Source organism: Mauremys reevesii, linkage group 7 (genome assembly GCF_016161935.1).
Source record: "Mauremys reevesii isolate NIE-2019 linkage group 7, ASM1616193v1, whole genome shotgun sequence".
NCBI classification, from domain to species: domain Eukaryota; kingdom Metazoa; phylum Chordata; order Testudines; family Geoemydidae; genus Mauremys; species Mauremys reevesii.
In genome coordinates this window covers 71,754,740-71,773,009 of record NC_052629.1, presented here as the reverse complement: position 1 = coordinate 71,773,009, position 18,270 = coordinate 71,754,740, and the positions used below count along the sequence as shown (strand labels likewise).

General features: G+C 46.1%; 1 protein-coding gene across 17 annotated transcripts in view; it reads right to left on the bottom strand.

Annotated features, from left to right (window-relative positions):
* Nucleotides 1–18,270, bottom strand: part of NDST2 (N-deacetylase and N-sulfotransferase 2) — a 259,472-nt gene that overhangs the window by 59,786 nt on the left and 181,416 nt on the right. For 2 of the 17 annotated variants that reach the window (XM_039546507.1, XM_039546519.1), the window contains exon 1: nt 13,893–14,059. The exons of the other annotated variants lie outside the window; for them this stretch is intronic. The gene's annotated coding sequence lies outside the window, so the exon portion shown is untranslated. Of the gene's footprint in view, nt 1–13,892; nt 14,060–18,270 lie in introns of those variants that run through there. 17 annotated transcript variants of the gene reach the window in all.

The following is an 18,270-nucleotide window of genomic DNA, read 5'->3' as shown; positions in this document are numbered from 1 at the left end:
GGATGACCACAGTTATGGTGACAGGAAGGTGAGTTACACGGACGTAGTCAGGCAAGCAATCTGCAGGTGTGAGGGGAGTTTGGATTCTTTAAAGATATAAACAGACGAGAGACACTGAATGTCATCAGTAATCTCTGCTGCCTTGCCTGTATCAGTTAGGGGCATCATTTTAGAAACGTGGGGGTGGGGGAGGGTGCAAAACTGTCAGCATATGGGATATTATATGTGATTATACTAGATCCTGCAAAGTTGGCGGGGGGTAGGAAAGTAAAGCATATAGTGGGGGACAAACCAAAATCGGAGGGGCAAATACCTCCTTCTTGCCCCCTAGCAAATGGCACCCCTGGTATCAGCTGCCCGTTTTTCCACAGGCAGCATGGCGGAAGTGAGTCTTGAGGAAGGATCTGGAGGACGACAGCATAGCAGCTTGGGGAAGAGGCATGAGAGACAGTGCAAATGTGCCTGCTGGAAGAGCAGGCATATGGGTAATAGCGAGCTGGAAGCTATTGTTAAATTTGTCTTCCTCTATGTGGGTGGAATTATTTCATCTTTCACACCATCTGCACTCATAATCATTAAAAAAAATATCACAGCATTGCAGGCAAACACACACAGTACAAGGTTTGCATTACCACCAGATTTACCACTACTCCCTATAAAAAATCCAACACCCCCTGTCACGGAGTGTGGGGGAGTCAGGGTCCTGCACCCCCAGCTTCCTGTGATTCACAGTGACTCTCAGCCAACCAGTAAAGCAGAAGGTTTATTTAAGCGACAGGAACACAGTCCAGGACAAGGGCTTGCAGGCACAGATAACAGGATCCCCCTGTTAGGTCCATCTTGGGGCTCCACAGCCCCCATTGGGGGATCAGAGCCCTGTCTGTGCTTCCCTTCTTTCCCCAGCCAGCTCCAGTCTGCCCAATCCCCTCCAGCCCCTCCTCTCTGCTCAGCTTCTTTCCCGGGCCAGCAGGTCACCTGACCCCTTTGTCTCCAACACCTTTAGTTGCACCTTTGCAGGGGAGGGGCCCAGGCCATCAGTTGCTAGGAGACAGAGTGTCAGGCATTCGGTTGCACTGGCCTTTTGCTTTGCTAGATACTTAAGAACTGCATAGGGGCCACTGAGGCACCAACACAGCATTCCCAGCCCCCAGTACGAACAGTCCCACTTCGTCACACCCCCCTTTTACGAATGAACGGCCACCACACAGAAAGGTCCTGTGCTTAGACACTACTCAACCAAGGGTAGATAAAAATTATGCTTTAAAAACAATAAATAAAAGTGCTGGATTTTAAATTTAAATAATAATTTTTATTTAAAATTGATTTTGTAATTACATGTTGCTAGCTCTTCATTTTCTTCACATTTTACAGACTTTAATTGCTCAAGTGGGTGTTTTGTTCTTGTTTCTTTAATTAACTAACGAACAGCAAGTAGAATTTTTGATTTCACCTACAGATTTTTTTCTACTGTGAAATTTCACATTTACTGTGAGAACAACAAAAACTGAATCACAAAACTGCAAATAGCCCATATTATATTTGTTAGTCTCTAAGGTGCCGCAAGTACTCCTCGTTCTTTTTGCTGATACAGACTAACACGGCTACCACTCTGAAACCTTCCACAAGTCAAGCAGCTTTGATACTGTGACCAGGCTTTGTTCCTCCATCAGCCTTTGCATTTCCCAGTAAACTTGGTTAAAGTACAGACAGCCTAAATAATTTTCATTGTTAATACTGAAGCAATTTTATTTGGAAGATAAAAGTTCTTAATAAAAGTACAATTGTAGCCTGTGATGCTGAAGCAATTAAACAGATGCTTAATTTTAACTCTGAAGTCAATGGGGTGATTCATATGAGTACACTTACATACCTGCTTAAGTGTTCGCAGGTTCCTTAATTTTCAGTATTTGTTTTTTTGCCTATGGTAGTTCTGTAAATTCAAATAAGATACCCTACCAGCAGTGGCTTAAATAAACCACAAAAAGCACAGTATTTACGGCTTAGTTTATTATAAATTTAATCAAATGGTGATAACACACATTTTCAAATTAATTTTACAACGCCTCAACCTGATGTAAATCAATTATTTAGATTGCCCTGCACTTGACTCTGGACTGGGGAGGGTCGGAGAAGCTGGAAAACTGAATCCCTCCACAGACAGGGAGGCAGATTTCAGCCTTACTGAGGAAGGCTAAACTCCAAGACCCACTAGAGAATGGAACCAATTTGTCTAATTCTAGACTTTGTTTTCTTCAGCATGTAAAACACATATGAGCCGCCAACTGCACCCAGCATTTGAATCCTGATCTCCAAGCAGCTACTGTAGCGTGATTACACCAGTATAGTCGGTCTCATGCTCTTCCTTGAATGTTTTCAAAGAAGAGACGTGTTCCAGAGTGTAGAAGGTGGGAGTTCATTCTGCACAAATATCTTAACAACGGACACAATGTTTACATTGTATCTTTCACTTTAAAGGATCCCAAAGCGTTTTGTACACTATAAAGAACAGTCATACACAGAGAAATCTCTACACCCACCGCTAGGGCCTTGTCTACACTAGAAATAGCAACTGTCACCACCAGAGGCGCAACAGTATTTGGGTCCATGTGTTTTTACCACTGTGCCATGAAATCTATGTGAATACACCTGAAACCCTATCTATACTAGCAACCTAGAGGCTGGCAAGTGCTGTAACACCAGTACTAATTTTACTCACGTAGCAATTCCCTTAGGATGAAACATGGCAGCTGTTTAACAGCACACAGACAACAGTACATGACAGTTTAGTGAAGAACACTGCACTCAAATAAAACTGTAAGGAGAATTTACTACTAATCATGTATACAGTGCTTAAAATGTACACAATGCTCTACAAAACCAAGTCAGAAGTGCTTCCTGCCCTGAAACACTTACAGTCGTAGATAAGAGACAAGATCTGGAACAACAGTAATGGGAAAGGAGCATACGGAGTAATTATTGGTCAGAAAAACAAAGTGGGAATAGTTGCTGGAAGGAGACAGAGGGTTTGGCAGAGAATAACAGAGACTGTTCTAAGCAAAGGAGGAGCACAAAAAAAGGTGCAAAGGGGAGCGTGGGAGGAGATGAAGGGAGCAACAACAAGTGAGGCGGGGAAAGCAAAGCACAGAGGTAAGCTAGGAGCAACTGCTTAGGGAGGCAGAACACCTTTCCAAGAGACGGAATTTATCCAGGACAATAGGGATAGCTGCCCTCTTCTTTACAAAAAAAAAAAATCAAAAAAAAAAATCACACCACAGGTTCATTAATCAGCACAAGAGGGGTGAAAGCCTAGACCAGAGGTAGGCAACCTGTGGCACACGAGCTGATTTTCAGTGGCACTCACACTGCCCGGGTCCTGGCCACTGGTCCAGGGGGCTCTGCATTTTAATTTAATTTTAAATGAAGCTTCTTAAACATTTAAAAAACCTTATTTGCTTTACATACAACAACAATTTAGTTATATATTATAGACTTATAGAAAGAGACCTTTTAAAAACATTTAAATGTATTACTGCCACGCGAAACCTTAAATTAGAGTGAATAAATGAAGACTCGGCACACCACTTCTGAAGGGTTGCCAATCCCTGACCTACACTGTTTAACATCTCATCTAAAACACTGCTTCCAGCAGCAGTTCCCCTATCACCTTTCAGGGCCACTGTATTCAGTACTGACTCAGGAAAGAAACGCGAAGCCTGTTAAAAATCACTTAGGCTTTGGCTACACTTGCACTTCAAAGCGCTGCCGCGGCAGCGCTTTGAAGCGCTAAGTGTAGTCAAAGCGCCAGCGCTGGGAGAGAGCTCTCCCAGCGCTGTCCGTACTCCACCTCCCTGTGGGGAATAACGTACAGCGCTGGGAGCCGCGCTCCCAGCGCTGGGGCTTTGACCACACTGGCGCTTTGCAGCGCTGGAGAGGGTGTGTTTTCACACCCTGCTGCAGCGCTGCAAATTTGCAAGTGTAGCCAAGGCCTTACTCCTGCAGTAGCCTAGATGAAGCTTGGGGTGGGCTTCCAATCCAAATATTGACCAGAGCCTGGGCAGCTTGGCTTGTGAACCTGGCGCATTCACAGTCCAAAGGGGTATGTCTAATAGAGCTGGGTGAAATTTTTCCAACCAAAACTTTTTTGGGGTGAAAAATGCAGATTTGGCTGAACAGAAACATTTGCTGAATTTGTGTCGGTTTCACCAAACTGTTCCTATAGAAATTCTCAAAAAAAGTCAATTAATTTCAATTATTTTTTTCATTTTTGGTCCAACACATTATCATTAATTAATTAATTATTATTATTTAGTATTATCATAGTTCCTACGAACTCCAATCATGGCCAAGGACCCCCTGGGGCTCAGTGCTGTACAAACACAGAACAAAAAGACAGTCCCGCCTGAAATAAACTTTTCTTTTTTGAAATTCCCAGTGAACCAAAACATCCGTTATTCACCCTGCTCTAGCATCTGTGTTCACCAGCACCTTTTGCCAGAGAAGCAGCATTTGGGGAATGAGAAAGAAGTCAAAAACAGTGCACACATGCAAAGAAACTGCCTAACTATGGTCTCCCAATGCTCACTGCCAGCCCAATGGTAGCGCATTTCCTATGGCGGGAGAATCAATTAATCATTGAGTGGTATCACAGCCACATTTTATAGATCCCAGGCAAAAACTACACTGAATTGGAGTTATGGTTAAATATTAGCTATTTAATTAAAATATGCCATCGGAATGATGTAATATCCTAAATAAAAGTGTTACAAATCAAGGAATTTCAGAGTCAAGGTTAAAACTTAAAAGAAATCCAAACGTATTAAGGTATGGAAACGATTTCAGTAACAGCATATACCGACTCTTCAAACTTGCCATATAGCTAAATATCATTGAACCCCTGAACACAGGGATGGATTAACTTTTTGTGGGCCTGGCGCCAAACATATTTGTGGGTCCCCCGGGGAATGACTGTAAAAGGGGCCGGGGGTAAAAGCACAGTGGGGCAGGAGCTAGGGTTGGTCTCTGGAGCAAGGGAGGGGTCAGGGGCAAACTGCAAGCACAGCAGGGCTGGGGAGGGGGTAAACAGGATCCCCCCCGCCCCTGCCCACATGGAGCGGGTACCTACCTGGTTCTAGCCCATTCTCTTTGTCTCTCTCTGCACTGAGCTGCCCCTCCTCCCACAGCAGCAGGACAAGGCCAGCAGCCAAAACCCCAGATCGTCAGCAGGCTGAGCAGGGTCGGCGGCCGGGACCTCAGCCCACTGCCGGTCTGGGGTTCTGTCTGCTGGCTCCTGCCAGCCGGGGTCCCAGCCGCCGGCCCTATTCAGCCCGGTGCCAGCTGGGGTCCTGGCCGCCGGCTCCGCTCAGCCTCCTGCCGGCCTGGGTGAACGGAACCCCAGGCCAGCGGGACGCTAAGCGGGGCCAGCAGCAGGAACCCCAGACCGGCAACAGGCTGAGCTGCGTCGGCAGCTAGGACCTCAGCCCGCTGCCAGCCAGGGTCCCAGCCACCAGCTCTGCTCAGCCTCCTGCCAGCCTGGGTGAACGGAACCCCAGGCCGTTCACCCAGGCCGGCAGGAGGCTGAGCGGAACCGGCGGGGGCCCGCAGCCTGCCATTAAAAAAAACTGGCTCGTGTGCCACAGGTTGAGGACCCCTGTTTCAGTGTATACGGTGTATACCGTACTTTATGGTAATTTTCACTATACGTGATTTTCCTCTTACCCAGTGACTTTAGAACCTAACCCCCGTGTAAGATGCGACTCCACTGTAGTGTAAAAAATTTGGGGGGGCACCGCTTTTTGGCACCCCCAAATCTTTGCGCCCTAGGTGGTCGCCTAGTTTGCCTAGTGGTTACACTGGCCCTGACAGTATCCCCAGCCCAGGTGACGTAACAGCCAGTGGTGGATTTAGAGTTAGTGGGGGCCCCCAGCCCTGTGCTCAGCTTCATTTTTGGGGCTCCTCCTTGGGACCCAGCCAAGAAAAAGAACATTCTCTCTTATCTCCCTCTACCCCTGTTTTTCATTCTTTTTTTCTTCATCCTCCTCCTACAAGTAATAGCAAGTAAATGAAAATAAAGTGAGGTACCTTGATTGTTCTTGTAGTCTAACTTATTTTTCCACAGACCACTTGAAAAATCACAGAGGGGCTCGATGGACCACTTAATGATCTTTCCAAATATTGTAAAAAAATGTTGGCGTGTGGGGTCTGGCCAGGAGCTAGGGCGAGGGAGGGGGCTCAGGGTTGGGGCAGGAGGTTGGGGTGTGGAGCGCTTACTTGGGGCAGTTCCTGTTTGGTTCTCAGAATGGAGGTGGGAATGTGGGGGGGTGCAGGAGTCCGGGCCGGGGGCGGGGTGTGTGTGTGAGGGGGGTGCAGGAGTCTGGGCAGGGGCTGGGGCGAGGGGATGCAGGAGTCAGGGCTGGGGAGGTGGGGGTGCAGGGGTCAGGACTGAGGGTGTGAGATGGGGGTGCAGGGGGCTGGGGAGGTGTGAGAGAGGGTGCAAGGGCTGGGGAGGTGTGAGAGAGGGTGCAGGGGTCAGGGCAGGGGGCTGGGTGTGTGTGATGGGGTGCTGAGGATGAGTGAGGGGAGTGCAGGGTCAGGGCTGGAGGTGTGTGAGGGGGGTACCGGGGGCTGGGGAGGTGTGAGGGGGGTGCATGGGTCAGGGCAGGGAGCTCAGAGTGTGTGAGGGGGGTGCAGGGGACTGGGTGTGGGGGGGGTGCAGGAGTCAGGGAAGGGGCTCGGGGTATGTGAGGGGGTGCAGGGGTGAGAGGGAGCTAGGGGTGTGTGAGGAGGGTGCAGGGGTCAGGGTGGCCAGAGGGCTGTGGGTATGGGCTGGGGTCGTGGAGTATGCCCCAGTTCCAGCCCCTTCCCCAAGGCCTCGCCCCCATCTCTTCTCTTCCTCCTCCCCGGAGCGGTGTGTGTGCTGCCGCTCTGCTCCTCCTCCCCCCTCCTGCCGGCAAGCAGCTGATCGGTGGCAGGGAGGGGGGGAATGAACGTAACATGCTGGGGAAAGAGGTGGGGGAGGAGCTTGGCTGCCGGCAGAGCCTGCCATGGAGCCCCAGCAGCCAACAGCATCAAGCTTCTGACCCCACAGGAGAGAGCAGGGGGCGGAGAAGAGCGGGCCGGGGCCCCTTTCGACCATGGGCCCGGTGCCATGGTAAATCCAGTACTAATGTACACTGGCTACTCTGAAGAAAGTACAAAAATACACTGTTAGGGCACCAACATAATTTTAACTTTGCTCTACAGTGTCAGACAATAACTATCCGATTTTGGTTAATGTACCTCAGTGTCTGTAGTCCCAGATTAGATTAAACTCAGGTTTAAAACGAAGAGGATTTTTTTTCTTTTTCCCCTCATGGTGTCACTGCACAGGGCAGAATTAAGGCTGTTTGGGTGACCTACCTGCATTTCTATACCTTGCTCGGTTCAGCCAGTGCCCAAGAATTACACAATTTTTAGCTACAAGAGAAGTCTGAAGAGTCTGTTATTCTGTTACTGAGGTTATTCAAGGCAAAAAATGACTTTTAAATTCTCACACAATCACTTTGGCGTTCATGCTGGAGAAGACAGGTTGTGTTTTTCATACATAACAAAGAGACCGAGTCCCTACTTCAAGTGCAAAACCCAAACTTAACTATGGAGCTGTGACCAGCATTTTCAGAATCACTCAAAGAGTTCACAGACTCCACCCCAACCCCACCTTGGGGCACCAAGCTGTCCTTCAACACTACTAAGTTGGGGCTGGTTGATGCAAGCTGGTGACCTTTATTCAAACAATATACTCCCAATCTGCTATACCTGTCAGCACTGAGCCTCGCTGTTGTTACGCTGCCTCTTGACTGCACTTCACCTCTCTTGTGACTGCACCTTCCATTCCAGCTTATCCAGAGCGACCATACAACATGTCACAGGCAAATACATCTCAGCCCCAGCTCTTCACTCAAGCGAGCCTGTCAAGCTCAGAAAGAACCTGTGCATTCCACCTTCAGAATCCTGCTCAAAATGGAGAGGGAGAAGGAGGGAAACACAGCCAAACACACAAGTTGAAAGGTACACCTCAGTGCCATGACAAGGTGCACCGTCCCCTCAGCCACACTGGGCCATCAGCTTGACAAATATCTCTAATTTCAGTTCCAGGAAATCAACCAATGCAGCCCTCCGGTTTCAATCCCCTTGATTCCTTCTGCTCCGGGGGGCAGCCTTTTACTAGCAGTAACTAATAACAATCCCTGAGCAAAGCCAAGGGGTGTGCATTAGGGCTGTCCAGAAAGATGCTGCTCTCACTCTCATTGCCAGTGTAGTTAATGCAGGGGCCCTTTTCTGACACATTCCTGCACACATCCTGGGGCCTCAATCTTCTCCTGTTCTGCAGAGGTTATCAGACATAAGTTCTCCTGAGTACAGAAATGATTAATCTTGAGCTGAGAAAGAAGCCAGTAAGGAAGGCCAACTCCTAGAAATGCATGTAATGAGGATGGCCCTTTCAGTGCTACTGGCCTCCATGTCTCCTTGAACACTAAGGGGAAGGGATGACAGAAGAGCAACAGCATCAAAGAGATAGAAGCAGAATGGGATATTTGGGTCTTCGCTCCATGTTTGGTCCCCAGTCCACAAGCACCAGAGGCAAGGTCACAGATTCACTGCTCACATCGGCTATGATAATATGCTCTCTGGGAGGAAGTGGGGTGAGAGTTAGGACTTCTGGTTCTAGTTTCAGTTTTGCTATTGACTGTGTGGTGCAAGACACATGAACTTCCTGTGCTGCAGTTACCCCATCTGTAAAGTGGGGATACGACTACACTGGGGTGCTGTGAAAAATGAGGTCTGCATGGCACTCAGATGGAAAGAGCTATATTAATGTGAACTATTATTCTAACATGACTGAGGGCAACTCGCACATCTCTGTACACTGGTAAGAGAGATTTTCATTGCTGTCTGCTCTGTTGTAAACATTCTGGATTATGAAATTTGAGACAGTTAGAGGTGGAAAATCCCTCAGCAGTTTCCAATTAGAAAAACAATTCTAGCTTTACCCATTTGTTTATAACAACCCCATGGATGAGAGAAATTATTTTCCTTCCATTGCACCTATCTCAGTTCTTGTACTGCACCCATCATTAGCCGGGGGGAGGGAGAGCTGCAGACACTCATGTGCCACTCTAGTATGGGGCTATGGAGGTTAAACTGCTGGGAATGGCATTTATTTCGGGGTTGGGGCATTTGCTTTGACTAAAACCTCACATATACAAAACTACAAAGGACTTTGGAAAGGCACAAAAAAGCAACAAAGGGAGATGCTATTTTTAGCCTCCTATCTCCTACAGAAAGATACCCCTTATCTCTTCCATGCATCCCAACTTGAGGAGCTAAAACTGAGCACCAGCCTAATTTCAATCAACCAATTCAATGTGAGTGAAATGAACCAAGAGATCTAGACCAATCCCCCAGTAAGAGAGCCCATGTCGTGCCTAATCACTTCCCCCTCCCTCTGGAGCCCCCATCAGAGATGCTGTGTATGTAGGCCAGAGGTGACCTATGCAAGATGCTCTCCCTCTTCCCTCCGGGGTTACATGTGTGGCCACCACATGATAAAATTGGTATTTTAATTTTCAATGTAAAAAGGCTTCCTACTTCCCAAAGCTCCTACTGGTATCATTCAGTGGCCTTTAAGGACCAGGGAATGCCACATAAAAACCTCCCCCAAACAGGAACACAAAGCAAATGAAGAGGTTAATGTCTTACTTTTGTCTTCTTCTCCCAACCCCGTTTGCTGTTTTACAGAGCAGGGACTTTACATCACCCCAGCACATGTAACGGAGTGAAAGACAAGTGCACCCTTTCTGCTGTGACTTATCCCCAAACCTTACTGCCTTTTGTTTGGGAGAAGGCACGGTGCTGGCTTGAATGTGACTTCTGAAATGGTTAGCAATGAAAACAAATCCCTCGGAGGAATATTTTGCATTAAATATGGCTTCAGATTCACAATGAAACATTCCAGGGCCAGCCGTATTCACATAGAACAATGTGGGGTCTCTCTCTGCCAGCCCTGCACCTGGTTTGCTTGCTCTACAGTGAGTTTGGTACTGCCCTGAGGGAGTATTAGATAAGCAAGAGCTCTGCACCTTCCTTTCACCTCATGCCTGGGCTCATCCTATGTATGTGAGCAGGCTTAGTTCATAGACTTTGCTTCTCATCTCTCTCCCCAACCCTGCATGTTTTGCAGATGATTCGCATGAATGAGCAAGAGGAATTGCAGCTCTGGGATCCCCGGCACCCTATTTGGAATCAGCATCAGGGATGCTCTCCCCATCCCCCTCTCCACAGACAGGAGAGGACGCGGCACATTCTCAAGATGGTATAGAACTGGATGTTTGGGAACGAGCTTCCCAGTCACGCATCCTGCCTGCACAGCAGAAGACGCTGCTGGCAGAGAGAAGACAGCCTGTGTGTGCTTTAGCAGACTCTGGAACAATAAGGTGCAGGAGCCAGCATGCTTAAAGGGGCTGAATGGGACAAGATAACTGTCCCAGTTATATATTCCATACATACCAGTCTCCCATCTGAGGACAATCGACTTTGCCAGCTTTCAAATAGACCTAAAGTCTTATGGGCACAGGGATACTCCCTCATGAAACATTGCCAGGGAACAAGCACTCCGCAGCATGACAGCCACTGAAATACCCACCCTATTTTAGGTTTCAGAATAGTATCCGTGTTAGTCTGTATCAGTAAAAAGAACAGGAGTACTTGTGGCACCTTAAAGACTTTTGCTTATGCTCAAATAAATTTGTTAGTCTCTAAGGTACCACAAGTACTCCTGTTCTTTCCATCCTATTTTAGTACAGCTGCAGAGGTCACACACCAGGAGTGCTGGAACAATTTGTATAGTGGGGGTGCTGAGAGCCATTGAACCAAACTGTAAACCCTGGATATAATGGAAACCCCTTCACCCCTAGTTCCACTGCCTATGGCATTACTTGAAGAAGAGAACTTCCAAGAGGCCCAGGTGTGTGGGGTGGGGGTGAGTACACAATCACATCTACACACCCTGAAGCAATACTACCTGACAGAGCGTGAGGTCATGTGAACAGACCTCATCTGTGTTTGGAGACGCATGGCTGCAACACCTGAAAAGTGCCTGCCATACACAACCTGAGACATGTTACTGGGCTTGTAAAATGGTTGTTTTGGTGTTAGGGATAGTAATGGGGCTAATGACTCTAGCTCTGTGTAGGATTTTGCTTCTTTACACTGCTGAGAATCCACATAAGACAGGCAGACTGTGTGCTCCGGAGATCATAGAATGATGGAGAGCAGAATGATCATTTTTATTTTTATAGTCACTGCTTCCAAATAATGAAAACAGATAAGCCTTTTAGGGTGTTGTCTAATGATTGCAGCAGGGAAATGGGAGGCAAGATTCCTGGCTCTGTCACTATGTGACTTTTGACAGGCTGGTCACACTCTGTGCCTCAGTTTCTTCATGTGTAAAATGGAGATGGCAAAAATACATGCCTCATTAATCCCCTTTGAGATCTTTGGATTTAAGGGGTTATAGAAAGGCAAAGTATGAGTATTCCTCCTGTGGCAATGCTGGGAAAGAACTCCAGGGCAACAAGCACTGCTGCTCACTATCCAGACACACATCAGATCCACAGCTCAGATGTCTTGTGCTGCTCTACTGTATTCCAGCAGCAGACATGCACTGAATAGCCCTGGCATATTCCACCCTCTCCTCACCCTTCACCTACATTTAAAGTAGCAAGAAAACTGAGGCCAGAGGAGAAAACAGAAAATCACCTCTCATCTCCCACATATCCCCATTGTGGGGGATCATACAACATATTGTGAGAACCACATTTACTTAATTACAGTACTTGGAATACAGCACCCCATCCATATCATCTCTATTTTAGTAATAGTCAGAGAAAGAACCTGCCCAGCATGGGGTCTCTGGCCTGGGTCCTAAACCCAGTGTCTCGCTCCCCAGGCCAGCAGCAGTGGGCTGACACGCAGAAGGTGTGCATTTGGCCCATCAGGTGGTGTCAGCACTGTATGTTGTTGAACAGGAACTTCACTGGTTGATTAAAGAACATTGTTAATGGTCTTAGAATTAAGTTCCATCTAATGTCCCTCGACCAGCAGGATGACAGCTGCATTATGGAGTCCTGTGATGGGAGAGAAATCCTCCAGGAGAGCAATTTAGATCCTTCTCCCCAGAAAACCAACACTGAAGAATCTGTGATACAGTTACTCAAGGCTTTGCTTTCACTAATTTTATTCTCTATTCTTCATATACATTTATATGAATCTCTCTTTCGAAGCTTTCAAGTTACCAAACATTAATTTTAAAGCCTCTGGTTTTGCTCCTGACATGAAAATGAAGAGTTAAACAGCTGTATGACAAAGCACTAGAAAACATAATGTAGAGAACAATCCTGCCCTGGCCCTTGGGGGATCGACAAGATCTAACCTGATTTTTAAATTTTCCTTCTCTAATTTCTCTGGTCTTTAAAATGGCTTCACAAGTTACTGATTTCGCTGCAATGTGTTCCTCCCCAGAGCACTCTGGTTACCCAGGACTAAGGTGACTGACTGAGAAAGGGTCAAGAGTGTGTTTACTTGTAGTATAAGTGAGTTTAATAGCCTAGGACAAGATGTGCAGTTATAGTAGGATCCCTGTGCTGTTCCGATGCACCGTGAGCCACCAAGAAAATATCTAAACTCCACAATGGGCAATCAATCAGATTCCTCCTTTTATCCAGCACATTTTAGAACCTAAATTTAACCCAGGAGCAATCCAAGACAAAGCAACAGCCTATCAGCGAGGGGCAGAGAGGAGGAGGAGGAGGAGAGAGAGCTAACAAAGAGCTTTAATGGCCATGACAAGCCAAATCACCTAATGCAGTTACTGTACTGCAGCCTCTCCATCCCCTCTCCTGCAGCATGGCTCTTGCAGATGAAGATTTATTAAATCAACAGTCAAATGACAGTGCACAAAAGCAAGCTAGAGACAAGCTCCCTTGTACCTGCTAGAGTATAAATGACAATTGATGTGAAACACTACAAATGCTTTCCAACTCCCTACCTTTAAAAGACGCATTTCAAAGTGAAGTGAGATCACTCCAAGGTGTCCAGGAAGTTTGGTCTGATAACTCTGATAGCCAGCAAGCCAAGGAAACACACCAGAGAAAAAGGGGAAGTGAGGAAAAGCACAAGCCCTAGAACAAATCTTCACAAAGACACGCAAGAAGCGAGCTGGCCCTTCCTGAAAAGGCAGCTGGGCTGCACAGCCGGTGGATGGCTGAACAGTCATTTGTAGCAGTGGCTCTTTTCTCTTCCCTTGGAGTTGCCAAAACCTCTCAAATCAGTTTGTGAACATGAGGACACTGAAATTTTACACACACAGAGAGAAATGTAAATAAATCTACACTGAAAGCAAGAGCTTCACTGCTGAGCATGGTGAGCACCAGACAGATAGTAATCAGCATGCAAGGAAGGCTGTCTGCAGCCACAGGTGAGCAAAGCAGGGTCCTATACAATAGAGGGTCCAACAGCACAGCTCTTTTCACCTCCTTTCACAGCTCCTATCTGAAAAGCTTCCACCTTACTCTCTGAAATCCCAGAAATAAAGTAGGGATAGTGGTGTCCAGAGGGAGGCAGAGAGAAGCCTGGCATGAAGCTAGGGTGACCAGATGTTCCGATTTTATAGGGACAGTCCCGATTTTTGGATCTTTTTCTTATATAGGCTCCTATTACCCCCCAACCCCCGTCCCGATTTTTCATACTTGCTGTCTGGTCACCCTGCATGAAGAAGTCGTCAGGCACTCCTGTGGGGTAGGGAATCACAGATTAAATTCCTTGTCCTTTTACACATACAGTACTGTGTATCTACTCACAGAAGGGCTTTGAACTCTGCTCGCACAGCAGCTGAGGCGATCTGGCGGCGGTTCAAAGCATTGCTTGTGAAGCCACTAAAGCTCCCCGTTGGTTCCGACAGAACGAGATGCAGAGAATCCCCCAGCCCCTCTGAGACAGCACAGCCTGGTGCTGCACCACTGGAAACGAGTTCGCCTTTTGTTTCAATGGGGAGAGAATCCGGAAGAGGAAAAACGAAAAATGTAGTGCCAGGGAGAATGACAGCATGAAAAGCCACATCAATCAGATAAGGAGCGAGGGAGGGGTAGGGACGGGAGGAATGGAGCCCACACAGACAGCAGCGCCTGACACCCCAGTACACATTGATAGGTTGCTGAGGGAGTTTGTCTTTTGAAGCTGTTATGTGTTTATGCTGCCTACAGATATGAAGCTCACAAGGTGAGAAGTGCTAACCTAGGGAAATTTATTCACCAGTGGAAAATTACTCCTGTTGCCACACTGTAGCTTACAGCTTCACCCAAACCAATACCTGTTCAATGAACAAATCTCATAAAAAGAACAAATTTTCCATATGACCAACAAGCCTCCAGTCAAACATACTGAGGCCCTACTATAGGAATCTGGAGTACGGGAATAAACATGGTAAAAGGATCAATTCCTTGTGCACCAAAAGGGAGAAACAAATGTGGGGGGGAAAATCAGCACAAGAACAGGTTGTGCATGCACCAAATCTAACCGTGGTTCACTAAAGCTCTGAGCCCCATTAAACAGGCCCATGATATACTGATATATGAGGGGGTCCTATTTTAAAATGGACTTAGAAATAAGAGTCTAGAGCAATGCAGGGGGAAGCAGGATGTGCTAAAGGAAAAGATGGTTATGACTAGATGTAAAGCTCTGTATGTGCTTAAAGTTTTATTCTTTGATAGGCAGAGCATCAGGGCAAGGGGGTTTCAGACAGGACGACATACTGGCATAGCTCTCTAGAGGTTAATTTAACAGCTAGCGATAGAGAGCACAGAACTAACACTTCAGTAATGAGACACCAAAATCTTACAATGAAGCGAAATAGAAGAATGCAGAGAAATCAGGGAACATTATGGAAGGATGTTAAAGTAAACATCACAGGAGGCCCAAGCCTGATTGATTTAGCCGATGCACTCTCTGTTAGCTGCAGACAGCATCTTTCAAGGTTTTTCCAACAGCTATGTTCAGTGCTAGAGCAAGAGACACTAGGGCCAGTTAGACTGTTTGGGTCACCTGCTCTGAATCCTGCACTTTGCAGCATGTCTCCCTCTTCTACACATATCAACATCTTGTATCTAAGTTGATCATGAGAAAGTGCAGTGATGGCACTTTGACCACCTCTGCTGGGATTCTTTTCCATTGTCTCACTGTTGGCTAGGACAAAGAGCAACAGCTTGAAACTAAATGAGGAAAAGTTTAGGTAATATATTAGGACCAGACTATTTTCTGTTTGTTTTTTAATTCAATCCAGAGTGGGTTACCTATTACTTGTACATATTCTTTACTTCCTGTTTTATGCTGTTGTAATGCCATGCTGGGTGCTATTTAATCCATGAGATAGCTGCATTTCAGTGGCATAGCAGGTTAAGTGATTCTTGTACATATAGTTTGAAAAGCACATTGGAGTCATTCAGGAAGAAAAGTACTATCTAGGTTATGAAGACATTATTGCCAAGCAGTGGATAAAAGACACTATGCCAATGATTTCAGAACTCAAGGACTAAATCCCTCAAAAGGAACAAATATAAGTTAAGAGGATATCCTGAACCTTTTTAAAAAAAGGTGTTCCACAGCTAAAAGTGAACACTATCTATTCTACCATTGTGCTCCAAGTGTTTTCACTAACATGCCACCACCACTAAGCCATGTTGTTTTACTCTGAAAGTTAAGTAGAAGCAATAAAACCATTAAGAGAGAGACATTCCTTTACACCTAACTAAACATGTTTCAATCTTTAGCTTCAAGACACTGCTCCCATCTCCAGTGACAAGTTATTGTACGCAAAAAAATTATGTTAAAATCTCTCAGTACTGCATTAATGGCACGGAAGTCAGCAAATTCACTGCAAACCTTTCCTGGCTCCACAGTATTTAAGAATGATTTTCAGAAGAGCCAAGATTTCATTTGTTAGTTCTCTTTAAACTCTTGGGTACACTTCCCCCAAGCCTACAGATTTACATAGATACAGGTTTGCTGAATACTCATTAACCATCTCTTTAATTCTATTCACTCGAGGAAGATAAGAGAAAGCCTTTAATGTTATTGTGTATCTGTCATAATGGCCAACTTCATGTTCAGTGCTGGAACTACAATTCCCAGCCTGCTCTGCAAAGACTAGATCCTTCTCAAAAAAGAGGCATGCTGGAAAGAAAGCCCCTTTCCTCTAAACTGTCACTTGGGTTGTCCCATACTTACTGCAAGTAAAGAGGCGTTTAGGTCAGCAGTGTCACCACCATTAAGCATCCTTGGGTGGATTGCACACTAAACTACCTTTCCATCTGCCTTATTCTGCTTTAGACATCAGGATCTTGGTATCAGGTAAATACCAGGATGTTCAAGGGATACTTGCCCTGGGAGTTCCTGAGCTGTGAAGAAGCAATTAGTTCTGCCTACCCAGACTGCAGGCTCTAGCACAGTAAAGACACATTCCCACACACCTTCACTACAAGGAATGGGGTGCTCCCCCCTTTCAGGGCACTGAAACTAAAGCCTGGGAAAAACACAGTGTGTCTTGCTACCACCACAATCACACCTTGTCTACCTCACTTCAGAGACCACCTCTTCTGACAAATTCCATGGTCATAAAGACTATGACAAGTTACAGGAAAATAGGGTGGAGGGCTCTCTGTAATAGTCTACACCATGTCTACAATAGGACTAGTTTACCAGTACAGATATACTAGAGTGGATGCTATCACAGTTCAGGGCAACTGCACCTGTATTCCCTCTCCATGGTCCCTTGAGGGCACCAACTCTAGGCTCCCAGCTCCTCAATCACCATCTCTCTTGGATAGAGACCTGTCTCTGTCCCACTTCCGACTGGGATTTTTCTCAGGCTGCACAGTTCCCTGTCTACACGGTGATATTAGCGGCAAGCCAGACTGCCTAAATATTCCTGCATCTGTTCTTTGCCTTCTCTCTGAAGGCTATGAACAGCTGTAATTGCCAGCAGCTATGAGTTATCACACAGCTCTTTATAAGCAAGCACATTTATTCTTAAGGTGAAAGCATTACAGAGAAAACATAAAAATAATAAAAGTTTCTATATGCAGGCTAAAAGCTTACTAGAGGTCACGCAGCAGTCTTACAGGCTCTCAGTAGGCCAATGTCCTTCCAACACTTCCCAGGAAGGACTGAGCCCCCTGGGACAGAAGGTCCTGTCAATTCACTAGATCAGAAAAAAGGCCCTGAGTCAGTTTAAACTCAGGCCATTTATCCAAAAGCCCTTTCTTTGTCGGTCAGTCCCTGGAGAATCCAGTTTGAACTCATACATCTGAGTGTCTCCAGGTGGTGGAACTTCTCTGAATGTGTTACAACCTGAATGAATTTGTCTAATCACGTCATATTGTTAATTATTCTTGGAGGTGGTGTGGTCAACTCGCTCATAGACCCTGGCCTACAATGATACATAAACTTAATACAGTAAGATTTCCCAAAGATATTGCAAGCAATTGCTATACCTGTCATAGATGTAACTATACCGACATCTCATAAAATCATGCACCATGAGCAGAACAGGCTACATTAGTAAAATCACATTTTGCCAGATAATTGTGCCTACTACACTAGTAGCTTTTGCTGTCATAGCATCAGTCAGGAACCACACTTCTTCACACTCCTGACAGACATACCTATGCCAGTAGAAGCCTGCAAAGTAGACAGTCTTGGAAAGCTCAGATTTACAAGATAGGCCTTCTCTGCTACCTTCAAATGACCTATAGCCTCTATAGCGAGAGTTTTGATAAACCAGGTATTTTAATCATTGCAGTGAGGGCTGAAGCAGGATCTCAGAGTTGTACAGTACATTAGGATAACATTGGGGAAAAGGAAGGTAAACCTCAATCCCCTCACAGTCTTGGTACTCCAGCCAAACAAAAACCTCTCTCTAATCACTGAAGCAGTGATTTGGGAGATTCACTGAGAACTACAGAGGAGGTGTCTTCATTCTGGAGATGAAACCAGTTTAACCCTTATCTATCCCCCTCTCTCTGCTACCAATACTGAGCTTTAAAACTGAGAATTCCAGCTGACAGCAGTGAGTGCTGGGAAAGAGTATGTTATTGGCCTCTGCAACCCTCCAACACAAGCAAAGACTATCTTTATAAAAATATTACTGCGATGGCCCCGAACAGTACACCTGACATGTCTTGG